Here is a 10313-nt window from a genome sequence, read left to right as displayed (position 1 = left end):
GAGGGCCGGAACAAAAGCATGGATGGAGTGTTTGTGTGAACTAATATAAATTCAAAGTAAACATCATTACATAAAAGGGTACGGTCTTTTTTTTTTTTAGTTTTATTCATTTCAAACGGGCCGCATCCGACCCGCGGGCCTTGGTTTGCCCACGGATGTAGGGTCTTGAATACATCAGCGAAGAAGACAAAAATCCATACCCTCCCCAATAGAAAGGGGAATAGGGCCTTCTTGTAGCTTAAGGAGACCACAGAGAACAAGTCCCCCAGGACTAGTATACCCCCTGAGAACCCTTCACCAGCTTTACTGGCCAAGTGGGGAAGAGACCGGATGAGGAGACAAAGGTAGACCCATGGTGAAGGTGGAAGAGTTATTTGTTCTGGAAGAGTTTGAATTCCGTTACCATGGGAAGTAACCCACAGTACTAGACAGGCAACCCTCAAGTGCCATGGAAAAGCAATGCTGGGAGCACAGCTTTGGTGTGTCAGACAGGCACAGACAGTGGGAGCAACAAGAAATAGCCTCCACTCAAAAGGAGTAGCAGCCTAACCAGTGTGGCTCAGTGGTTAAGCTTCAACCTATAAATCAGGAGGTCACAGTTTGATTCCTGGTCAGAGCATATGCCCAGGTCATTCATAAAAACCCCTCTGGCCCGGCCAGTGTGGGTCAATGGTTGAGCGTCGACCTATGAACCAGGAGGTCATGGTTGCCCAGGTTGTGGGCTTGATCCCAGTGTGGGACATGCAGGAGGCAGCTGATCAATGATTCTCTCTCATCACTGATGTTTCTATTTTTCTCTCCCTCTCTCTTCCTCTCTGAAATTAATTTAAAAAACTTTTTTTAAGAGTAGTAGCCGTGGCCAATGTGGCTCAGTTCATTGGGCATCCTTCCGTGTACTGAAAGGTTGCTGGTTCTATTTCCAGTCAGGGTTTCCAGCTCCATCCCCAGTAAGAGGCATGCAGAAGGCAGCTAATGGATGGTATGCTCTCACATTAATGTTTCTCTCTCTCTGAAAATCAATTTAAAATTCTTTTTTTTTTTTAAAGTAGCAGATGAGCCCTAACTGGTTTGGCTCAGTGGATAGAGTGTTGGCCTGCGGACTGAAAGGTCCCAGGTTTGATTCCGGTCAAGGACATGTACCTTGGTTGCGGGCACATCCCCAGTAGGAGGTGTGCAGGAGGCAGTTGATCAATGTTTCTCTCCCATGAATGTTTCTAACTCTCTATCCCTCTCCCTTCCTCTCTGTAAAAAATCAAATATATATATATATATATATATATATATATATATATATATATTTATTTATTTATTTATTTATTTATTTTAAGTAGCAGACGAGATGGAATGGCTCTGGGAAGGTGGGGCATGTCAAAACTCAGAATCCCAGAAAAACATCTGCCTCCAGCTCAGAGTGGCTACCCAAGGCACAGGGTGGAGAAGGGGAAGGGAAAGATGAATCTAGGAGTCAGTATGAGACAAGGCTGTCACCAATTAGAGGCACGAGGAAAGGAAGGAAGGAGGAGGAACATTGAACGTGTGGGATGGGATGGGATGGACAAGTGGCCAGATAGCCCAGTTGGTTTTTATATTGGCCTTGCCTGGAATTAGTTTGGGATGGGGTAGTGCATGTTGGTGTTGGCATAAATTTTGCCAGAGAGCTCAACCACCATTTGCTTTTGTAGGATGATGGAAATGTTCTAAAACTGGACTGTCATGATATTGTATGACTCAGAAAATTTATCAAAATCTTTCAAATGTACATTTATAATAGGGGAATTTTATGATATGCAGATTATCTCTCTATATAAAAGCCTAAGTGACCGTTTGACTGTTCAACCGGTAGCTATGATATGCACTGACCACCAGGGGGCAGATGCTCAATGCACAGGCATGGAAACATAGAACAGACTGATGAATCTCTGTGGGAAGGGGGAGGTCGGGAAGATATTAACCACAGATCTTATAGCATACTAGACACCTGGTGCACGGATTCGTGCATCAGTGGGGTCCCTCGGCCTGGCCTGTGGGGATCAGACCAAAACCGGCAGTCCGACATCCCCTGAGGGGTCCTGGATTGCGAGAGGGCACAGGTCAGGCCGAGGGACCCTACTGGTGCACGAATCTGAGCACCAGGCCGCTAGTCTATATCTTATCTAATAATAGAGAAACGTGGTAATTAACCATAACTTCGCTACCCTTCCCATTGGCTAATCAGCGAGATATGCAAATTAACTGCCAACCAAGATAGTGGCCAGCAGCCAGGCAGCTGAAGCGAATAGGAGGCTTGCTTACTCCAGTGATGGAGGAAGCCAAGGTTCCCTGCCTGCCGCTGCCGGCCTCTGAGCTGCACTCTAAGAAACAATGTTGCAATTATAGAAGCTAAACAAACCCCAGAAACCTGCTTTCAGCCAGCCAGGCCTCAGAGCTGGAGTTGCAACAGTGTTTCAATTATAGAAGCCAAACAAACCCAGATACCTGCTTTCAGCAGCCAAGGTCTCAGAGCTGGAGCCAAGCCACAGAGCTAAAGCTGGCTCTCAGTTCCAGTGACAGCCATAGAAGGTAAATAAATCCCAGAATAAAAAAAAAAAAAAAAAAAGGAAAAAGAAAAAAAGGAGAGGTTGGGAGCTTCAGTCACCCGCCAGCCTGAAAATGGCCCTCAGCCCCTCACCCAGACTGGCCAGGCACCCCAGTGGGGACCCCCACCCTGAAGGGGGTGTGACCAGCTGCAAACAGCCATTATCCCCTCATCCAGGCTGGCCAGGCACCCCAGTGGGGACGCCCACCCTGAAGGGGGTGCGACCAGCTGCAAACAGCCATCAGTCCTTCATCCAGGCTGGCCAGGGACCCCCACCCTGATCCAGGACACTCTTCAGGGCAAGCCAGCCAGCCAGCCCCCACCCGTGCACCAGGCCTCTATCCTATATAGTAAAAGGGTAATATGCAAACTGACCCTAACAGCAGAAGGACTGGGAATGACTGGTCACTATGACACACACTGACCACTAGGGGGCAGATGCTCAATGCAGGAGCTGCCCTCTGGTGGTCAGGGCGTTCTCACATGGGAGGAGCTCTGCTCAGCCACAAGCCAGGCTGATGGCTGCCAGTACAGCAGTGGTAGTGGGAGCCTCTCCTGCCTCCTCAGCAGTGCTAAGGATGTCCCACTGCAGCTTAGGCCTGCTCCCCACTGGCAAGTGGGCATCCCCCGAGGGCTGCCGGGCTGCCAGAGGGATGTCTGATTGCCATCTTAGGCCCAATCCCCCGGGGAGTGGGCCTAAGCCAGCAGGTGGTCATCCCCTGAGGGGTCCCAGACTGTGAGAGGGCACAGGCCAGGCTGAGGGACCCCCGCTACCCCTCGAGTGCACAAATTTTTGTGCACCGGGCCTCTAGTCTACACTAATAAAAGAGAAACATGGTAATTGGGGTACGACCGCTACCCTTTTCATTGGCTAATCAGCGAGATATGCGAATTAACTGTCAGCCAAGATGGCGGCAGCAGCCAGGCAGCTTGAAACTAACATGAGGCTTGGTTGCCTCAGTGACTGAGGAAACCAACGTTCCACGCCTGCGGCTGCAGGCCTCTGAGCAGGCAGTTTGAAACATTTTAACAAATACCACAGGACTTCAGCCAGCAGATTCGCAACATTGTATGCAAAGGCCAGAAAACTACTTTCAGGAGCGGAGGCCTAAGAGCTGGAGCCAAGCCTCAAGCTAAAGCTGGCCCAGAATAAAAAAAAAAAAAAAGGAAAAAAGGAGCGTTTGGGAACTCAGTCACCCCCAGCCTGAAAACAGCCCTCAGCCCCTCACCCAGACTGGCCAGGCACCCCAGTGGGGACCCCCACCCTGATCCGGGACACCCTTCAGGGCAAACGAGCTGGCACCCACCCATGCACCAGGCCTCTACCCTATATAGTAAAAGGGTAATATGCCTCCCAGCATATTACCTCAGCCGAGAGGCCTCCCGGCACCGGGATCAGCATGATAGGGGGCAGCGCCCAAACACCCTGATCGGCCCTGCTCTGTGGGTGATAGAGGGCGGTGCCCCAACCCACTGATCCGCCCTGTGGCTCTGTGTGTGACAGGGTGCGGCGCCCCAACCCCCCCCCCGCCCCCCCACGGGCCCTGCTCTGTGATGGGGTAGAGCCATAACCTCCCCATCAGCCCTGCCCTGAGTGTGACAGTGGCGGCGCCCCAACCCCCTGATCGGCCCTGCTCTGTGGGTGATAGAGGCGGTGACCCAACCCCCCCCCCGCCCCCCCACGGGCCCTGCTCTGTGATGGGGTAGAGCCATAACCTCCCCATCAGCCCTGCCCTGAGTGTGACAGTGGCGGCGCCCCAACCCCCAGATTGGCCCTGCTCTGTGCGTGACAGGGGGTCGCGCCGCAACCTCCCCATCGACCCTGCCTTGAGTGTGACAGGGGGTGGTGCCCCAACCCCCCAATCGGCCCTGCTCTGAGCCTGACCAGGGGCTGCACCTAGGGATTGGGCCTGCCGTCTGCCACCCGGGAGCAGGCCTAAGCCAGCAGGTCGTTATCTCCCGAGGGGTCCCAGACTGCTAGAGGGCACAGGCCAGGCTGAGGGACCCCCCTCTTCCCCCCCGAGTGCACAAATTTTTGTGCACCGGGCCTCTAGTATATATATAAAAGCCTAAGCGACCGTTAAACCCTGAGACTGGATGGGAGCTATAATGTACACTGACCACTAGGTGGCAGACACACAATGAAGGATCTCCCCTCTGGTGGTTAGTGCACTCCCACAGCCAACCTCCAGTGGTCCCTCCCGGCCACCCCCCCCCCCCAACCCCCGCATCAGTGCCCCGATTGGTCCTGATTGGCCCAATCTCAGGCCAGGCCGAGGGACCCCACCTGTGCACGAATTCATGCACTGAGCCTCTAGTATCTCAATAAAGCTGTTTAAAAAAAATCTGCATTTCCTCTCTTTTAGTGGTAAATTCCTGAATAGCATAATCGCATTTTATCTGAAATTGAATTATGCTTATTTAAAATAGAGCAATTCAAAAAAACATTTGCAATGTCTTACTTAATGACCAAAATTTGAAATGACACAACTCAATTTTTTAAAAAATGTATCAAGAATTTAACATCCTTAAAGCTAAAAGCCGGTAAGCTGAGTGAATTTTAACTGTGCTATTGCCACAAGGTGGCACTATCCTAGCTGTAACATCTGTAGCATGTGCTGTAACACCAATGTTCTGTGAATCAGAACCCCAAGTGATTAGAGAGACAAGTGCCATCCTTCTCTTTCTTCCTCCCTCCTTTCTTTCTGCTTTCTCTTTCTTTCTACAGTCACCATCATTATAGCCTCTAACAATATTATCCATTTTGTTTTATTTGATGGTGCCCAGACTAGTTCTGATAATGTGCCCCCAATTAGAAATGAAGGTGAAAAACACCATGAAAACAACGAGACACCAAACATATCACTGTGTTCTTTAAAAAAAAATATATATATATATATATATATATATTATTGATTTTTTTACAGGGAGGAAGGGAGAGGGATAGAGAGTTAGAAACATCAATGAGAGAGAAACATGGATCAGCTGCCTCCTGCACACCCCCTACTGGGGATGTGCCCACAACCAAGATACATGCCCTTGACCGGAATTGAACCTGGGACCCTTGAGTCCACAGGCTGATGCTCTATCCACTGAGCCAAACCGGTTAGGGTGATACCACCGTGTTCTTAATATAGAAGAGTGCTTGATGCAAAATATTAGACAATTAAAAACATCAAGAAAGCAAACTATGCCACAGCAGTTGTAGACTTAATTGTCCTGGGCTGATGCTGGCTGAGGTCTGGGAAGTCTCCCTCTCAGGCAGTCCTCAGCTCACCTGACAGCCAACAAAACTACAGCCATCCCATTCTCCCCTCCCAGAAGTCCAAACCTTCATAAACAGGAGTCAAATGAACCCCAACCCTCCATTTTTTGGTTTCTTTTTTTGGGGGAGGGAGTTGTTGTTTTGCAGCAAAGCAGGCAAGAATTTATTGGCTGCAGCAAAAGTACACTTAGGACAGTGAAACAGGAAGGGCTTAACGTAGAATCAACAGGAGAACCTAGGCTGGGCTGCTTTGGCTCAAGGGAGGTAAGAGAAAAGGGGGGCTTGAAGATAGATTCAGGGGGTTAGCCTGGGACAAAATACTACTGCCTATTGTTCCCTTGGTTGCAAGTCTCTGTGGGTCCCTTACAGTTTAGGAGATGCATGCCTGTGGGGAAGTAGAGGAGGAAGGGAATGGCATGGGTGTTCTCCCCAGATGGAGAGCATGCCTGTTTGTGTTGATGGTACCCACCTCACACTTGACGCTCTGACTGAAAACACGGGGTTATCTGGCTCTCAGCACCCCTACTTGAACCTTCCCCAACTCCCCACTACCCTCAGACCCAGAGCAGTGCCCCTCCCAAGGACTGCCCTAGCTTCCTCCTCTCTCAGCTTCTAGTTGGCCCCACAGCCCCCCTACCCTCACACCAAATGGGCCTACTAGAAGTGCTCTTACCTAGCTACCTCTGCTCAGACTTCAGTCACAAGCCCAGACCCTCCAAACACTGCACGTTCAAGGCTCACCTTACCTCACATGGTCCCTGGTCATAAAGCCCCTCCCCTATTTCCCAGGTCCTCAAATTTGCCAGTATGGGGGTTCAGAATGAGCCACCCTAAGATGTGACTCAGTGGTATATAATTACTTTGATTTAAAAACAATTTTAGCATCAGGCTCATAAGAAACTTCTGCCCCTCCCTTTAACTACCTAGAACTCAAATCAGGGGCCTTGCCCATAATAAAAAATTATCAGAAATAAATTTTTTAAAATATATTTTTATTGATTTCAGAGAGGAAGGGAGAGGGAGAAATAGAAACATCAATGATGACAGAGAATCATCAATAGGCTGCCTCCTGCATGCCCCACACTGGGGATCGAGCCCACTGACCTGGAATTGAACCGCGACCTCCTGGCTCATAGGGCAACGTCAACCACTGAGCAACACTGGCTGGGCAATAACTTTTTTTAAGTTTTAGAGAACTGCAGCTTTCTTTTTTTAAAATATGTTTTTATTGATTTTTAGAGAGGAAGGGAGAGAAAGAAATATCAATGATGAGAATCATCAATAGGCTGCCTCCTGTGCAACCCCCACTGGGGACTGAGCCCACACTCCTAACGGGAATCAAACCAGTGCTCTTGGTTCATGGGTCGACGCTCAACCACTAAGCCACACTGGTTGGACAGACATAATGTCTTTTGACCTGTCTAGAAGTCAGGGTAAACTTCTGTTTACTAAATGTCTGTTTTTGGCCCTAACTGGTTTGGCCCTAGCTAGTGGATTGAGTGTGAGCCTGGCAAACAGAAGGGTCCAGGGTTCTATTCTGATCAAAGGCATGTACCTCATCCCTGGCTGTAGTCAGGACATGTGCAGGAGGCAACCAATCAATGTGTCTCTCACTGTCTCTCCCCCTCCCTTTCATTCTCTCTAAAAGCCAATGGAAAAATATCCTCGGGTGAGGATTAACAAAAAAATAAAGTGTCTGTCTTCGTTATCATTCTGCAATGACTCATTGAAGTCCCCAAGGTACCTTACTTCACCCCTAGCTCAGGATGTCTTATATACATCTATGTTCCCTTTCTATCTCTGAACCTCTCCTGCATGCGAGGTTTCTCTACCATGTATGCAAGGTTCCCATACACATGTATTATATTTGGTCATTTTCTTTTGCTAAGCTGTCTCACGTCTATTTAATTAGTAGACCAGCCAGAAGAACCTTGAGAGCAGAGAAGTTTCTTCTTCCCCCACACCAGTTTTCACAGGATCCTACAGGGCCCAGACAGAGGCCTGGGAGCAGATCTGCCTGTCCCACTCATCTTAGTGAGGTGGGAACCCAGGCTCAGTGACTCGTAGAAAAGTACCGTGTAGGAAGTCTGTAGTACGGGGTCAGCCCTACAGAAGATATTACCTCTATGAGGTTTTTTTCGTTTGTTTGGGGTGGAAGTGTGTGTTGTGGGGGGGTGGGGGGGGGCAGTTAAAGCAGGAAGGAAGCAGATGTAAAGATGCCTGAAGGGCCAGGGTGCCACTTGTAGTTTCCCAGTGGACCTGTGTCATTAGCCAAGCAGTACGTGCTGGAAGTGAGAGAACACCCAGTGACTCCAGGGGGGGATCCTGCTGCATTAATGTGAGCAGGGGCTTTGGGAGGAAGCAGTAAGATGGGACAGTTGTAAAGGATGGAGTTGGGGTAAGGCATTCGATGAGTCAGCAAAACCAGCCCCTTGATTCTCCATTAGTAGGCCATCCCTCTCACAGCAGCCCATGGTGCGGAGGAAAGTTGGTTGGGTGTTGTCGCAGGCACTGAAAGTTTGCCAGTTCGATTCCCAGTCAGGACACATGCCTAGTTTGCAGGCTAGATCCCTGCTGGGGACAGCCAATTGATGTTCCACTCTTACATCGATGTTTCTCTTTCCCCCTCCCTTCTTCTTTCTCTAAAAATCAATAATAAAAAATCTTTTTTAAAAAATGTTTTTAATCTCGTTTATAAATTACCCAAAGTAGGGGCATGTGAAGTGAAGTCAGGGGGCAGAGTGCAGGGGATAGGGTGCAAGGGAGGGAAGGCAGTAGGAAGTCTAGGTGAGGCTGACAGGACAAATCTTAAAACAAAACAGAAGGAAGATTGATGTTTTAGACTCAGAAGACCAATGGGGAGAGGGGAGGGGAGGGAAGTCCATGGAAATGTGTATATAGAAAGCTGCCATTTAGGAAACTCAGGCAGAACCAAAGGTAATGGAAACCATGAAACCGGTTTGGTAAATAAAGAATCCTGACAGAGCATGAGCTGGGCCACCAGTGGTCACACCCACCAGTGGTCACATCCAAGCCAACTCAGGTTTCCCTGCTGTCCCTGGCCTGTGGTGCGGGCCCTGCAGAGATTTCATTTCTGGGGTCTCTGGCAAACAAGTAGCCAGGACCTGTAAGACAGGAAGAAGCCTGGGGTGGATCCCATCTCTGCCAGGAAAAGCAGCAGGATGTCAGGCCAGGTACTTCTGTAGTCAGGGAAGGAAGTTTAGCTCTTATCCAAGTGAAATCTAAGAACCCCGTGAGGGCCAGACTCTTGTTCACTGCTTATTCCCAGCGCAGCGCCGAGAAGGGGCTCGGCACCTAGGTGCTGAAACACTGCTGAGGCCTGAACTGGCTCCAGGCACCAGGAACCCTGTGAACCCAGAGTCCGCCGCGATAATGGGTTTGCTCCTGGCCGCTCACAAAAGGCCTCGGCCGAAGGGCTGCGAGGAAGAGAGCATGGCATGACTGCTCATGGCAGCCAGCTGGCATGCATCCACCGGCCAAGCCTCGTTCTGAGACAAACTGACATCATGGGCTCAGACCAACCTCCATGCAAAGTCCAGGCCTGCCCTGACTAGTTGTATGCGCTTGGGCAAGTCATTTCTCCACTCGGGGCCTCCGTTTCTAAGGACATAGGATTCTTAATTCCCGTCCTGCCTGCATCGGGGATGCCAAGAGATCCTGGGCTGGGAGGAGCTTAGTAATTGGAAGGGCTGGAGCAGGGCCTCCTGTCTGTCTGTCCCAGGTGGCAGAAGGCTGCTGAATTCCGCTGACAGAGTGAGGAAGGCCAAGAGCCCTGGAAACTCCAGATGGGCCAACTCCAGACACTTGCCAACCACCTTTTCCAGGGAGAAGAAACACCGTTGTCTGAATTTCCTGCTCTCAGTGGATGCAAGGCAGCCCCAAGCCCAATGTGTGCCCCTTGAAAGAAAAACCCACATCTGAGCCGGGCACTGCACACCCATCCCAGAGGCTCTGATGTGGGCCAGGCTGTGCCAAGGGTCCTTCCTTTTCTCTGCCCACAGCAGGGACTACCCAGACCCCAGGTCAAACTCACAAGTCCAGTCCTGGACTTTAAGGCAGGGAAACAGGCCAGGTACCTGGAGGGGCTTATTCAAAGCCCCCACTAAATGTGCACCTGAACCTCCTAGTTCGGGCCAGGCCCGGGCTGGGTACTGGGTCCCAGAGCTGAATCTGACTCTGCTCTGCCCCAAGGCCTCCACTCCCAGAGCTCCTACCTCAACCCCTCCCTGCACCCTGCACACATGTGCCCAGCGGCTTGGGTGGGGGTTGGGGTACACCAGCACTTCCTTCAAAGAAGCCAAGACTCACCTGAAGAACCAAACATCTCCTGGCCCTGACACTGACTCTCAGACACTCCCAGGACCCCTCTGCATATGGGGAGGCCCCCCAACACTGCCCTAGAGGCTGCACCTCTGCTGCCAGTTCTCCCACTGGAAAGAAAAGACCCAGCTC

This window comes from Myotis nattereri, assembly GCF_964212035.1.
Source record: "Myotis nattereri genome assembly, chromosome: 8".
Lineage (NCBI taxonomy): Eukaryota > Metazoa > Chordata > Mammalia > Chiroptera > Vespertilionidae > Myotis > Myotis nattereri.
The sequence above is the reverse complement of the archived record's forward strand: the minus strand, read 5'-3'. Positions refer to the sequence as shown.